The 16,032-nt window shown below is 44.0% G+C and overlaps 1 non-coding gene across 1 annotated transcript; it reads left to right on the top strand.

The window, feature by feature from the left end:
• Positions 1-146: 146 nt before the first annotated feature.
• TRNAK-UUU (transfer RNA lysine (anticodon UUU)) lies at positions 147-219 on the top strand. The gene has a single exon. It is a non-coding gene; the product is annotated as a tRNA-Lys (tRNA).
• Positions 220-16,032: the final 15,813 nt, after the last annotated feature.

Raw genomic sequence — 16,032 nt, 5'->3', positions numbered from 1 at the left:
CAATGGCGCCGAGGTAACACAGCTCAGCGCTATAGGCTATGGCGCCGAGGTGCGTGCTGCGCTGGCACAAACGGACGTCGTGGCACCGACGTGGCCCCGAGCTCGGCGCCATAGATCTTGGCGCCGAGCTTTGTTATGTACACAAAACTTGTCTAGCTTAGTTGGTAGAGCACAAGGCTTTTAACCTTGTGGTCGTGGGTTCAAGCCCCACGATGGGCACTTTTTTTTTGTCTTTGCCACTGATTTTTTTTGTTGTCCAGATTTTTCGTTTATGTCGCTGATTTATCCGTCTAGATTTATTTCTTATCCAGATTTTTTGTTTTTGTGACTGATTTGTTTATCCGTTCATATTTTTTTGTTTATCCAGCGAGCACAGCGGCTGTGTGCCACGGTGGCCGCAAGCCGTCAACTTTCCCCCTTGTTTGTTCAGCTAACCACAATAAAAATCAAATGAGAACACTCTTACTTCAATCATGACCACATAAAAATATTATATTTTCATTGAGTTCTTTTGAACATAAATTCTAAAAACATAATAACATATTCCCAGTAAAAAGAAGCACACATATTTATCTTTTTTTCCTCTACACTAAATAAAAAGTATACTCCATTATATACTTATCTCATGGATGATATATTTTAGAATTTACTGCATAAATTACTCCACTAGGTGATACATAATTCCATTCCCTCCATTTACCATGACGTTTTTCAAACAAATTTAAGTTTTTCAAGTGGACAAAATACTTTGTGAGCTTGTGTCTGTGTGTAGGGGTACAATCCCTCACTTTTATATTTAATTTACATACTACTAACTAAACAGTATATTTAATACGCGGATTTAATTAACCTTTCCATTCAGCGACATAAACGAAATATCTGGACAACAAAAAAATAAATCAGTGACAAAGACAAAAAGTATTAAAAAACCATGATGTGATCCATTGACAGCACCGTTGTGATTGCAAGCAACGCAAACGCAGGGGCAGGCACAGGCCCCTCCCTCCTCCTCTTGCAGTAGCTGCAGCTCTGCATTATTGAAGCCGGTCGGCCGGCCTGGCCAGGGGGACCTCGACGGCGAGAGGACGCATGCATGCATGTCGTCTTGATCGATCGATCTCACAGTGAGTCGGGTACGTCGGCCCGGCCGGTATATGTAGTAGATGAAGTCATGAAGGTGCGATGCATGGTGCGTGCATGTGCGTGCTCATCGTCAAGTACGCTTTTTCGTTTATTAATCTTAAGGAAATGTACTTGCATTGGTTAGCGGCCACCGGTTTAGCTATGGTGCATCACGGGCACAATAATGCACGCAACCTTGAGGTTGTGAGTTCGAGTATATTAGATTATTGGAGTTTTAGAGTCCAAAATATAAATATACTTGCATTGGTTAGCGGCCACCGGTTTAGCTATGATAAATTTTAATTAATATTAAAAAGTATAATTTCGAATACATTAGATTATTGGAGTTTTAGAGTCCAAAATATAAATATACTTAATAAACAAAAAGATTATAATTAGAATCCAAAATATAAATATACTAGGTATAAATAAACAGTGACTTGATGATTTTATAAAGTACTCCGTACTTTCATAGGGTGGGTTACTTATGTGCATGATACTTGCGTCACGGAGTTTGAATAAACAAAAACAAAAACAAAAAATATCTAGATAAATAAATAAATCAGTCATAAAAACAAAAAAACTAGATGAAAAATAAATCTGGACGGATAAATCAGCGACATAAACGAAAAATATGGACAAAAAAAACAAATTAGTGAGAAAGACAAAAAAATATTGAATGTCCACCATGGGGCTTGAACCCACAACATCAAGGTTAAAAGCATTGCACTCTACCGACTGAGCTAGACATGCTTTGTTGTTACACATCTGAGCTCGGCGCCATAGATCTTGGCGCCGAGCTCAGTACCACGTTGGCGCCACGTTGTTCAGGTTGTGCCAGCGTAGCACGTACCTCGGCGCCATAGCCTATGGCGCCGAGATGTGTTACCTCGGCGCCATAGTCTATGGCGCCGAGCAAAGGGTCCAAAAATGACATTAAAATTTTTTAAGGTCTAAACGTGAATTTTTTTTTGAGAAAGGGACAAAATACAAAAAATTCGGCGGCAGCGGCAGCACCTCTCGAGATCGCGTCCCTTGAGTAGACGAAGCCTTGACCTGAATCGTGCCCATTAGTCTCTGCAGCTTGTGCTGATGGTGGTTACCAGCCGTGTTTAGGAGTGTTGGGGGTAACCCTAATTACGGTACCCGACAGTAGCCCCCGAGCCTCAAAGGGAGTGTTGGCACTCGCTTGGAGGCTTTGTCGCACTTTTTTGCAAGGGGACCAGCCTTTCTTCCTCATTTCGAGCACTAGGACTCGCTTGTCGACTAACTGAACCGCTTAACCGAGTGTGAGCTGCCCTGTGCGGAAGGTGACGAGTGAGGTATCCGTATCCCGGAGGCGTAGGAGTCCCTCGGCTCGGCCGGCCTTGCCACTCTAGGCCTCTCTTGCTCAGTTTTAGAACCCTCGGCTGCTCTGCGATGAGCCGGAGCCGTAGGCGGCGGTGTCAGCGTGGATAGAGGCAGAGTCGGCTTGAAAAGAGGCTTCGTCGGCCCAGGAGCAGGTGGCTTCCCAGGCCGAGGAGGTGTAGCAGCGGCGGCTGGAGCTTGGCCAGGTCATCCGCGAGCGGGACCAACCCCGGAGTCACGCTGCCGAGGTCGTGAGCCGGGCTGATGCCCTCGGGGGACAGCTGGCTGAGGCTACGGAGCGGCCAGCCGAGGTGTCTGCTCGGGTCGGGACCCTAGAGGAGACCCTGGCTGCGGTGGCCCAAGCGCGGTGCTGGCGTCCTCCTTCGAGGTGGAGATCCTTCTGCCCGTGTCGCCGTCCGAGGCCGAGCCAGATTCCGCCGAAGGTGAAAACGACGCCGAGGGTGTTGCTGCTCCCTCTATCGATGTCTGAACCTGCAGGAACAGTTTGTCTGTAGTATGTGTATGCTTGTTGCGGCTGCCGAGGCCCAAACATCTTATCGTCGTGTTATAAAGTTGTGTTTCCTTTCCTCTTGTTTCGAGTATCAGGACTTGTTCGTCGGTAGCAGAATGGCTTATCCGAGCGAGAGTTACTTTTCACGGAAGGTGATGAGTGAGGTATCTGTATCCCGAAGGCGTAGGAGTCCCTCGGCTCGGTCGGCCTTGCCGCTTACGTGTACTCTTACTCGTCCGTAGGATTCTGTTATCAATATAGTCGAGAAGGCACGAAAATCGTTCTGGCAAAAACGTTTTCAAGCGTTAGGACCTGTTCGGTAGCAGAATCGCTTATCCGAGCATGAGTTACTTATCTCGGAAGGTGATGAGTGAGGTATCCGTATCCCGGAGGCGTAGGAGTCCCTCGGCTCGGTCGTCCTTGCCTCTTATGCGTACTCTCGTCATTTTCAGGATCCCGCTATCTGAAAGTAGCCTAGAGGGGGGGTGAATAGGCTACACCTGAAAATTTTCACTAAAAACTTCGAGATAGGTTAAATTAAAGTTGCACTGGTACAAACCGGTTCAGTCGATTTTAATTACAACTGAACAAGTTTGAACCTGCTCAACTTAAATTAGATAATCTATTGAACAAATACGAAGTAGTGAAGAATATAGCTAAAGACTTGCCTTACACAAAATCTACTCGAATGAATAATATGAACCAACCACCGAATATAAAGCGCTTAACAAGAACACACAAGAACACGCGATATAACCCGAGGTTCGGCAACCACCACAAAGGTGTCCTACTCCTCGTTGAGGAACCCACAAAGGGCCGGGTCTTTTCCAACCCTAATCCTCCACAAGCCGACCACAAAGGTCAAGGCAATCTCTTCTCAAATCAGCTCAAAGAGCGGGTGATACAAACTTCTTAGGGTCGTCCACAAATTTGGAGACTCCCAAGCAACCTCTAACCGTCAAGGAACACGAGGTTCCAAGAGTAACAAATCCGCACACGGTTAAGTTTGCAACGAGCTCAAGAACAAAGAAAATGGGAGAATCGAGATGAAATTGACAGCGAGTTCGATCGAGTTCACCTCACACCAAGGGTCCTTCAAATGATTGAAGGAGATGCGATTGCGGGTGTGAAAGGTGAAATGAATGCACATGTTTGAAGGTTGGTCAGCCAAGAATTCGTGGGAGAGGCAGGAGTAAATGAGAGAGAGAGAGTGTGAGGGGGTATATAAAGGATCCCCCAAAAGCTGGCGGCCGTTGGGAGAAAAGAAGTAAAAACCGGTTGAACCGGTTTTCAGACCGGTTGAACCAGTTTCTACCAGGGGGATCCCGGTCCACTGAGCTACTCAGCCGGAGACTCAACCGGTTTCAAAACCGGCTGAGTAAGGAAAAATTTCGGCTCAACCGGTTTTAGAAAAATATCTGCTGCGACTTTTCTGACAGCTCTGACTATCAGACAGGTCAGAGCAGAGGTGGTAGGTGAACAGTACCAAAACCGGTTGAACCGGTTTCAGGACCGGTTGAATCGGTTTTGGGGGCTGAAACCAAATTTTGAGTATTTTGAAGAGAACAAAAGTGGAGTCTTTGTGGGAAGTAAAATTTGTTTTTCTCAAGGGCATTCATGATCTGGAAAATGTTCTCCAAGATGTTTTCAAAAGATTTTGAACTTGGCTCATTGCACAACTTACTTAACCGTCGCGGATCCCTCTTAATTGCACGGCGATTCCTATGACTCAAGAATTATAAATTTAGCACCGCCGTTGTTTCTAAGCACTTGGAGCACGCCATTTGATGTGGAATTTTAAATCCGCTGTGCTTTATACTTTCATGCTCGTAAGATCTGTGCTTCTCCTGTCTGTAGAATTTCTGTGTATATGCTAGGAGCAAACTTGTTAGAATCTCAGTTTGTTTTGTCATTAATCACCAAAACCCTTAATTAGGGTTGATTGCACTTACAATCTCCCCCTTTTTGGTGATTGATGCCAAAACAAACTGGAGTAGAAATAAAAATTACAAAATACCAGTACTTGCGAGATAAAATCCTTTGTGTATGTGTAGCTCCCCCTAAATATGTGCATGAGTTTTGCGATATTAACATTGACTTGATATGTCAATTTGCAACATATTTAGAGAGAGAGAGAACAGTCAACGCCATACACAAAACAATGAGGTATGAAACATAATTAGATAGAAAGAGTAAACATTACACATTAAAGCTCATTATTGCATAGCATATGATATGAAAAATTCTACTGCTATTACAATAATGAGAACTCATCTCATCACATCATAAAAATGTTTATGGCTTTAGAGCCATGCATGCATCATACGATAGACCAAATAGTTATTACAGACCGATTGTTCATTACAAAAAATAAAGGGTACTGCATAAAGGGGTACTGCCATAATAAACCTTCTCCCCCTTTTTGGCAACAAGAACCAAAAAGAGAGAGAGACGCCAGCCCAAGGATCACCAGTTGGGAGGAGGATGAGGAGCAAAGAGGTGGCGCGCCAGGTGAGAGGCAAAGTGTTCTTCTCCAGACTGATCCGGGGGAGGAGCACTGCCAGAAGGATCCTGGGGCGGAGGGTGAGAGGACGATTGGCCCAGATCCCCGTGATACGGAGGCGGGACAAACTGCTCGCGATCATCAAAATAAGCTTCTTCTTCTTCGTCGACGTCGTCTGCTGTCATAAAAGGCACCCCGTATGCCTGCTGGTACCACTCGTTGATCTCCGGAGGAGGAGGATGGAGAGGTACATCAGGAGAGCGGGGGGGGAGGGCGAAGGGAGTACCCAAAGAGGAAGCTTGACGACGTAGGTTGTCGTCAGTCTCCCGCTGACGTCGAGCCACCTCATGGACATCCGCAGCAATGTTCCGGCACATGGAGAAGAATGCCGCAAACCCGTGGGCCAAGCGGGCACCCATCCCTCGGCCACGACCTCGACCACGACCACGACCATGTGGCGTGGGAGATCCGCGGCCAGGGGAAGGACGCGAGGCACCGGCAGCAGCAGCAGCAGCAGGACCAGCAGACGGACCCGCAGATGTATGAGCGTGAGAGCTGGAGGGGGCTTTCCTGAGGCGCCCTGCTGGATTGTTGGGATCAATCCAGAAAGGGGTATATGACTGATGTCTTGTACCTTTGTCAAATTTAAACTGGGTCACAACCTCAATCATCTTCATGATAAACGGAGCATGAAGACACCCCTTCAATGGAAAGCAGGCGGCATGAATGATTTCCTGCCAAATCATATCAAAGACATTTATACTCTCTGAGCTGCTGGGTTTCATGAAGGAGAGCAAGACCTTGCTCTCCCCAAGAATGTTCATCTGATTACCCCCTTTTGGAATGAGGGTCATTCTGCAGAGGGAGTTGATGTAACGATAATACTTATGAATGTTTGTAGACTCCCAATACTTCCCAGACTCAGAAAGATGAAGATCTTTGGCTTCATCTCTAGTAGGCTGCCGGAAATCATGTATCTTGATCTTGTCGCCAGAGATATCATTGTCAGAAAAACCAAGGATGTGAGCAAATCGACGATAGCTCACCTTATACCAACTACCTTCAATGTAGAAGTTCAGATAAGGGTAGTTGTATGGACTCTCCTCGTCAGCTGGCTTTATCCACAAAGTTGAGTAGAATTGAGCAATAACTTCATCATTCCAATCATATTGGAATGTCATGATACTCTTCATCTTTTTCCTTTCACAGGCCCTCAATGCCTGTGTCATCTCTGGGTCCCCAATGGCCTCACAACCTTCCCAGTTGATATAGCGTTGAAGCAGGATAGGTTGATGCTTCTTGAGGAGAATCACGGAATTATAAAAATCCACGTGATGAAGCATCCAAAAGCGGTTTCCATCAATCGTGGCATCGCGAATGCGCAATGTAGGATTTTGGAAACGGAGATCCTGAAGGAGAGCAGAACCTCCACTGGCAGTGAAATCAGTTACTGGCTCATTGCCAGCACGCCGAGCCTCCGCCCGGTGGAGGACCAGCCCACGAATCACAGGGGCGTGGGCCGGGGGAAGATCAACTTCATCATCCTTCCCGCCTTCATCATCACTCGTAGCCTCCCACGCCTGCGGATTCGTCGCGGGTCGGGACCGACCGGAAGGATTCCGGGATGTCCGACCGCGAGCACTTTGAGACCCGGAGGCCTCAGCACCTTGCATGACATTTCCGCTTCCTCGCCCACGCTTGGATCGAGAGCGTGGGGGAGTATCTCCATGTATTTCTTGGTCATCCGAGGAGTCGGATTCAACCACAGACGGGTTCCTCCGATGCACCATTCTAAGAAACAAAAATAGAACCTATGATGAGCAAGGATCAAACATGTTTGAGTAGAAACGCATAAGATATTGAGCATGCACTTCAACCGTTCATATGAGCGGTTCAACTACAACGAACAATATCAAATCGCTAAACTCTAACAATGTTCGTGACAAATGAAGATAATCTAAGTGTTGCAAGCATTTAAACTAAAATGTACCGAACGAATGATACATTAGATAATCAAGAACGCGTAGGATCGAGTAAAAGGAAATGAAATAGGGCAATACCTCGATCCGGAGATTTAGTCAAGAAATCCCAACGAGATTGAGGAAGATGATGGAGAACGCCGAGATGAACGGATCTCCAACAACTCTTCCAAAGATGAGAGGGCACAAGTGAGTTTTTGGAGTGGAGTGTGAAGGAGAGAGAGGAAGAAGAGTGGGCGGCGGCGGCTGGAAAATGAAACTGAGAAGAAGAGAAGAGGAGAGAGGGAGAGAAATAAAAGGGGCAAGTCGGTCGGTCAGAATTCAGAAAACCGGTTCAAAAACCGGTTCACCGGTTTTTGGTCAAACTGCGCAGTAAAAGCGCGCAGAAAAAGGTGTTGACTGCGCGAAATTTCTGGCAGTCTGACAGCGCAGACTGCGAAACTGACAGCGCAGACTGCGCAACTGACAGCACAGACTGCGCGCAGATTGACGGCGCGGAGGTCAAAACCGGTTCAACCGGTTTTTATACCGGTTCAACCGGTTTCCACCAGGGGAAAACCGGTTGAGTGGCCTACTCAGCCGGTTTACTCAACCAGTTTCCAGATATTGCCCAGAAGGGCTACAATAGCACTTAGCAAATATGACATGAGAGATTTTAATGATAAAAGTGTTATTTCTCATTTCATATTACTCAAACAATCAATTTACATCCATCAAATTTGATCAAAATTTTAGTTATTAAGACACGTTTCGAGAATCCAAGATATTTAGCTCACTCTTAAGAAAACAAAACCTAGTCTCATCAAAGGGTTTTGTGAATATATCGGCTAGTTGATTTTCGGTGCTCACATGAAACAATTCGATATCTCCTTTGGCTTCGTGGTCTCTCAAGAAATGGTGTCTGATGTCAATATGTTTTGTTCTAGAGTGTTGCACCAGATTGTTTGCAAGTTTTATGGCACTTTCATTGTCACACAAAAGTGGAATTTTGTTAAACTCGAAACCAAAATCTCTAAGGGTTTGCTTCATCCATAACAACTGTGCACAACATGCCCCAGCTGCTATGTACTCAGCTTCTGCAGTGGAAAGTGCAACACAATTTTGTTTCTTGGAACTCCATGACACTAAGGAGCGCCCAAGGAATTGGCAAGTCCCAGTAGTGCTTTTTCGATCTACTTTGCAACCGGCATAATCTGAGTCAGAGTAGCCAAGCAAATCGAAAAGGGAGCCTTTGGGATACCATAATCCTAGGTTTTGGGTGTGGACTAAGTATCTTAGAATTCTCTTAACGGCTACAAGATGGCAATCTTTAGGGTTTGCTTGAAAACGTGCACACATGCAAACACTCAACACTATATCAGGTCTAGATGCACATAAGTAAAGCATTGATCCTATCATTGATCTATATAATTTTTGATCTACAGGTTTACCTTCCTCATTTAGGTCGAGATGTCCATTTGATGACATTGGAGTCTTGGCGTGTTTTGCTTTTTCCATGCCAAACTTCTTGAGCATATTTTGTGTATATTTGGTTTGGCATAGAAAAGTACCTTCCTTGAGCTGTTTGACTTGAAATCCCAGGAAGTATTTAAGCTCGCCCATCATAGACATCTCAAACCTGTTCGTCATTACTTTGCTAAACTCTTCACAAAATTTTTCATTAATACTACCAAATATAATGTCATCAACATATATTTGGCACACAAATAATTCATTGCCAACTTTTCGAGTAAATAAAGTAGAGTCAGCTTTTCCTATTTTAAACCCATTCTTAATTAAAAAATCTTTAAGACAGTCATACCAAGCTCTAGGGGCTTGTTTAAGCCCGTAGAGTGCCTTGTGAAGTAGATAAACATGATTTGGCTTCTTTGGATCTTCAAAACCCGGTGGTTGCTCCACATATACCCTCTCTTGTAGTGGTCCATTTAGAAATGCGCTCTTGACATCCATTTGATATAGCTTGAAATCATGGTTAGTAGCAGAGGCAATTAATATTCTAATTGATTCTAACCTTGCTACTGGCGCATATGTTTCACCAAAATCAAGTCCTTCCACTTGAGTGTAGCCTTGGGCAACCAACCGTGCCTTGTTTCTTGTAACCACGTCATGTTCATCTTGTTTGTTCCTAAAGACCCATTTAGTCCCAATCACATTTTGTTTGGGTCTTTGGACTAAGGACCAGACTTCATTCCGGGTGAAGTTGTTCAACTCCTCTTGCATGGCAATTATCCAATTCGGATCACCCAATGCTTCTTCAACCTTAAGTGGCTCAAGAGAAGAAACAAACGAGTAAAATTCACAAAAATTAGCTAAACGAGATCGAGTCGTTACCCCTCTCCTGATGCTACCCAGGATGTTGTCCACCGGATGATCCCTTTGAATTGTATGATGGACTCTAGGATGAGGCACTGATGGTTGTCTTTGTATTTGCTCCTCCTCATCATTCACTTGATCAAGAGGCACTTCACCATCAATACTTTCGTGTTCATCTTCTACCATTGTTGGCATCCTTTGATGATTTTCTTCATGGCTTGGATGACTTGAGGTTGATGGGTTTGCTTGGGTGGAGACTTTGTCACTCACCACCCTTGCACCCACATCAACAACCTCATTGGTCATCCAGAAAGTTCCTTCCTCATCATCCTTTTCTTGTGGTCTCACTTCACCTATCGCAAGTTTCTTTATGGCCTCACAAGGTAGCTCTTCATTTCCTGCAGTGTCATTAGAAACATGCCCTTGCGAGCCATTAGACTCATCAAATGTCACGTCTATCGCTATTTCAACAAGACCGGTGTTGTTGTTGAAAACACGATAACCATGCGCATTTGATGCATAACCAAGCAAGAAACCCTCGTCCACTCCAGGAGCAAACTTTGAGCTCTTGACTTTCTTGTTAAGAATAAAACACTTACAACCAAATACTCTAAAATAATCAACTTTAGGTTTGTTACCAGTGAGAAGCTCATAAGCAGTCTTTTTGTAGATCTTGTGAAGATAGAGACTGTTGATTGCATGACAGGCGGTGTTGACCGCCTCTGCCCAAAAGTTGTCCGGTGTCTTGTACTCATCCAACATGGTTCTAGCTGCTTCAATTAAAGTTCGGTTCTTTCTTTCCACAACACCATTTTGTTGTGGAGTGTAAGGAACCGAGAACTCATGTTTGATTCCTTCTTCTCCTAAGAATTCTTCGACACCTGTGTTCTTGAATTCCGTCCCATTATCACTTCTCACTTTCTTGATTTTGAGCTCAAATTCATTTTGAGCTCTCCTCATGAATTTCTTCAGTATTTCTTGAGTTTCACCTTTATCACTCAAAAAGAAAACCCAGGTGAATCGAGAAAAATCATCAACAATGACTAAACCATACTTACTACCACCGATGCTAATGTAGGCCACAGGTCCGAAGAGGTCCATGTGAAGAAGCTCCAATGGCCTCTTTGTTGTGACCACATTCTTTGATTGATGTGGGACTCCATGTTGCTTTCCAGCTTGGCATGCGCCACAAACCCTATCTTTCTCAAATACAACATTTGTTAGTCCAATGATGTGATTATCCTTTTGAAGTTTGGCCAAATTCCTCATACCGACATGGGCTAACTGGCGATGCCATAGCCAACCCTTGTCGGACTTTGCCACTAAACAAGTCTCAGGCGTTACTTTACTTGTTGTGAAATCAACAAGATAAAGTTTGCCCTTCAAGCGACCCGTAAAGGCAACTGAGGAATCCTCCCTTCTAAGGATCTTCACATCCACATCAGAGAATAAACAATTATAACCCATTCCACAAAGTTGTGAAACGGACAACAAATTATAGCTTAAAGAATCTACCAATAAAACATTTGAAAGTGATTGTTGGTCAGAGATAGGAATTTTACCAATACCAATCACCTTACTCTTGCCACTATCTCCAAACACTATTTCTTGTGCTTCTTGAGTTAGTTGCAATGAATGAAACATGTCTTTCTCCCCGGTCATGTGATTTGTACATCCACTGTCAAGCACCCAACTTGACCCACCAGAGGAGTAGACCTGCAAAACAAGTTTAGGCTATGCTTTTAGGTACCCAAATTGAATTGGGTCCTACAGTGTTAGTTATCGCCTTGGGTACCCACACACTTCTTTTCATGACTTTTCTTTTAGTGTAGGCACCCACATATTTCACAACCAATTTCCCTAAATCCCAAGACAACATATAATCACAAAGATAAGAGTGGGAAATGGGAGCATTAAATTGTTGTCCACTTGAGGATCCCACTTCCTTCATCTTACTCTTTGTGGAACTCAAGTTCACCTTTACCTAAGGTGACTTGTCATTTGAGGAGTGAATCCTCCCCAAGGCATCATATAGGGTGGTTCCCTCTATGAACTTGGGGAATCTCCACCCCTTATGCACTGTGCTAGGGTTTTCCTTGGATGAGTTGAACCCAAGCCCCCTTCTTCCATTGTTGGGCTTAAGGGACTTGTACTTGGGTTCAACTTTCTTTAACCCATCATTGCTAGAGCATCTTTTCAAAATTTCTTTGACCTTCACCTGTGGGCTATTCTTCCTTGCATGGTTAGTTAGACAACAAGAAGCATGATATTTGGCACAATGTTTGCAAGAATTATCATTTGAGGAGCTAGACTTAGATTCAATTACTAAAGATGAGGCATTGATGTTCTTGCAATTTTCAAGTTGCACTTGAAGTTCTTGATTTTGAACATTCAAGCTTAACATGCTTGTTTCAAGTGCATTCTTTTCATTTGCAAGATTAGCTATAGAGGTTTTCATATTAATTACTTCTTTATCTTTATTCTCTATAGTTATCTTGACTAAAGAGACTTCCTTAGTCAAGACATCTAGTATTTCATCTTTATTGTGAATCAACTCTTGAAGCTCTAGGTTTCTTTCCTTTTCAAGGATAAGCAAGTCTTCTTGAGCATCAAGAGTTGCTTTTCTTTTATCTAGCTTCTCCATTAATTTGGTGATAACATTGTATCCATTCAAGCCAAATTCTTTAATCATTTTATTTTTCATGGCAATTTGATCATCATCATCATCATTTGGAAAATCATTACTAAATAAGGTTACCTTATCTCCCTTTGCCATGAGGCAAGTCGGAGTGTAGGAGTCGTCTTGTAGGTTGGTGAAGAGTTGTGCGCTTGATGTAGATTGGATGGCCACATTTGCCACCACTTCCTCTTCCTCGGAGCTAGAACTCTCTTCATCGGAGTTCCATTCTTCACCAATATGGGCTTGACCATATTTCTTCTTCTTGAAGTATCCCTTGGTCTTGCCTCCCTTTTTAAACTTGTCCTTCTTGTATTCCTTCTTGGCTTCTTGTTCCTTTTTGTTAGGACAATCCGCTATGAAATGACCGGTTTGGCCACATTCATAGCATGCCCTCTTCTTTCCTTTCCTTTGGAACTTGTCATTCTTCCTTACAAATTTCTTGAATGTTTTGATGAACATAGCTGTGTCTTCATCACTTGAGCTATCTTCATCACTTGAGGTCTCGACCACTTTCTTTGCTTTGTGGTCTTTGTTCTTCTTGGGGTTGTCTTGTTCATTTGTGATCAAGGCATGAGAGTCTCTTGTCTTGATGGGGGCTTCTTCGGACTCGTGTTGTTGAATTTTTGCAAATAATTGATGAGGCATCATATCCTCATAGTCATCACGATCCCTTATCATCCTTGCAAGACTCTTATCCTTTTCTTTATATGCTCTCATGAATAATCTTGTGACCTTGGAGTCACTCCAATCTTCACTCCCAAGTACTCTTATTTTGTTGACCAACACCATCAACCGATCAAAGAGTGATTGAAGCGACTCACCCTTTGTCCAATCATATCTTGCAAGCTCACTTTCCAAAGCTTCAATTCTATGTCTCTTAGCTTTGGGATCTCCTTCATGTGACATTTTAAGAATATTCCAAATGTCACGGGCATCTTCTCTTCCTTGAACTTTCTGGTATTCTTCCGGACAAAGACTTCCTTTAATTATGCTCACTGCTTGAGCATTGCGATGAACCTCTTGCATCATTTCCGGAGTCATCTCTTCTCCTTGGGCGGGCTTATACATACCTACATTAACAATCTCCCAAAGACTAGGATGCACACCGATTAAATGCGACTTCATCTTGTCGGCCCACTCGTCATAGTTTAACTCACTAAGAGTTGGTAACTTTCCAAGTGGGGCAGAAGAGAAGTTGGGAATATAATTTCTAGAGTAATCGAATTGAACTTTGCTAAATTCGTTACCTTTGCTTTTGGTAGATGATCCTTCGGTGTTGAGACTTACCTTGCTCAATACCTTAGACACCAAAAGACCCACTAGATCGTCATTGTAATCAAATGTTCCCTTACCTTTATCTTCTTCGGCCTTTCTTCTTGATTCTTCTTCTTCGGCCTTTTTCTTAGCATCTTCCTCTTTCATTTTGAGGAACATTCTCTCGGCAATCTTCATGGTGAGGTCGAGGACCTTGGGGTCCACTTCCTCACCGGAAGATGTGACGGGGATTTCTTCGAGGAGAGGATCCACATGGTCCCGTTGTGTAGACATGATCGTTTCCTCACGCGGTTAAGCGTAAAACAAGGTACGAAGCTTTGATACCAATTGAAAGTAGCCTAGAGGGGGGTGAATAGGCTACACCTGAAAATTTTCACTAAAAAACTTCGAGATAGGTTAAATTAAAGTTGCACTGGTGCAAACCGGTTCAGTCGATTTTAATTACAACTGAACAAGTTTGAACCTGCTCAACTTTAATTAGATAATCTATTGAACAAATACGAAGTAGTGAAGAATATAGCTAAAGACTTGCCTTACACAAAATCTACTCGAATGAATAATATGAACCAACCACCGAATATAAAGCGTTTAACAAGAACACACAAGAACACGCGATATAACCCGAGGTTCGGCAACCACTACAAAGGTGTCCTACTCCTCGTTGAGGAACCCACAAAGGGTCGGGTCTTTTCCAACCCTAATCCTCCACAAGCCGACCACAAAGGTCAAGGCAATCTCTTCTCAAATCAGCTCAAAGAGCGGGTGATACAAACTTCTTGGGGTCGTCCACAAATTTGGAGACTCCCAAGCAACCTCTAACCGTCAAGGAACACGAGGTTCCAAGAGTAACAAATCCGCACATGGTTAAGTTTGCAACGAGCTCAAGAACAAAGAGAATGGGAGAATCGAGATGAAATTGACAGCGAGTTCGATCGAGTTCACCTCACACCAAGGGTCCTTCAAATGATTGAAGGAGATGCGATTGCGGGTGTGAAAGGTGAAATGAATGCGCTTGTTTGAAGGTTGGTCAGCCAAGAATTCGTGGGAGAGGCAGGAGTAAATGAGAGAGAGAGTGTGAGGGGTATATAAAGGATCCCCCAAAAGCTGGCGGCCATTGGGAGAAAAGAAGTAAAAACCGGTTGAACCGGTTTTCAGACCGGTTGAACCGGTTTCTACCAGGGGGATCCCGGTCCACTGAGCTACTCAGCCGGAGACTCAACCGGTTTCAAAACCGGCTGAGTAAGGAAAAATTTCGGCTCAACCGGTTTTAGAAAAATATCTGCTGCGACTTTTCTGACAGCTCTGACTGTCAGACAGGTCAGAGCAGAGGTGGTAGGTGAACAGTACCAAAACCGGTTGAACCGGTTTCAGGACCGGTTGAACCGGTTTTGGGGGCTGAAACCAAATTTTGAGTATTTTGAAGAGAACAAAAGTGGAGTCTTTGTGGGAAGTAAAATTTGTTTTTCTCAAGGGCATTAATGATCTGGAAAAATGTTCTCCAAGATGTTTTCAAAAGATTTTGAACTTGGCTCATTGCACAACTTACTTAACCGTCGCGGATCCCTCTTAATTGCACGTCAATTCCTATGACTCAAGAATTATAAATTTAGCACCGCCGTTGTTTCTAAGCACTTGGAGCACGCCATTTGATGTGGAATTTTAAATCCGCTGTGCTTTATACTTTTATGCTCGTAAGATCTGTGCTTCTCCTGTCTGTAGAATTTCTATGTATATGCTAGGAGCAAACTTGTTAGAATCTCAGTTTGTTTTGTCATTAATCACCAAAACCCTTAATTAGGGTTGATTGCACTTACACTATCGAAGCAGTCGAAAAGCGCGAAAGACGTTCTGGCAGAAAGACTTTTTCCGAGGAAAATTTTGACACAGAGGGGGTTCCCCCTTGTAGCCCCCGAGGTATATGAATGACGGTTAGACTTTATTTATGTATGTAAAGAGAACGAGGTATATGAATGACTCAAAAACATCTTAAGGGTAGAAGCGATGTAGTTGTTGGATGTTCCAAGCGTTGCTGTAGACCTCGCCTTGATCGTTGGCCGACTTGTATGTTCCGGGATTCAAAATCTTGGCGATGATGAACGGCCCTTCCCAGGGAGGAGTAAGCTTGTGGCGCCCTCGGGCGTCTTGGCGCAGCCGAAGTACCAAGTCTCCCACCTGGAAGCCTCGAGGCCGAACCCCTCGGGCGTGGTAGCGTCGCAGAGATTGTTGATACCGCGCCGAGTGTAGCAAGGCCACGTCTCGAGCCTCTTCGAGCTGATCCAGTGAGTCTTCTCGGCTGGTCTGG

This window comes from Zea mays, chromosome 3, assembly GCF_902167145.1.
Source record: "Zea mays cultivar B73 chromosome 3, Zm-B73-REFERENCE-NAM-5.0, whole genome shotgun sequence".
NCBI classification, from domain to species: Eukaryota; Viridiplantae; Streptophyta; class Magnoliopsida; order Poales; family Poaceae; genus Zea; species Zea mays.
This window is presented reverse-complemented; position numbering and strand designations above follow the sequence as displayed.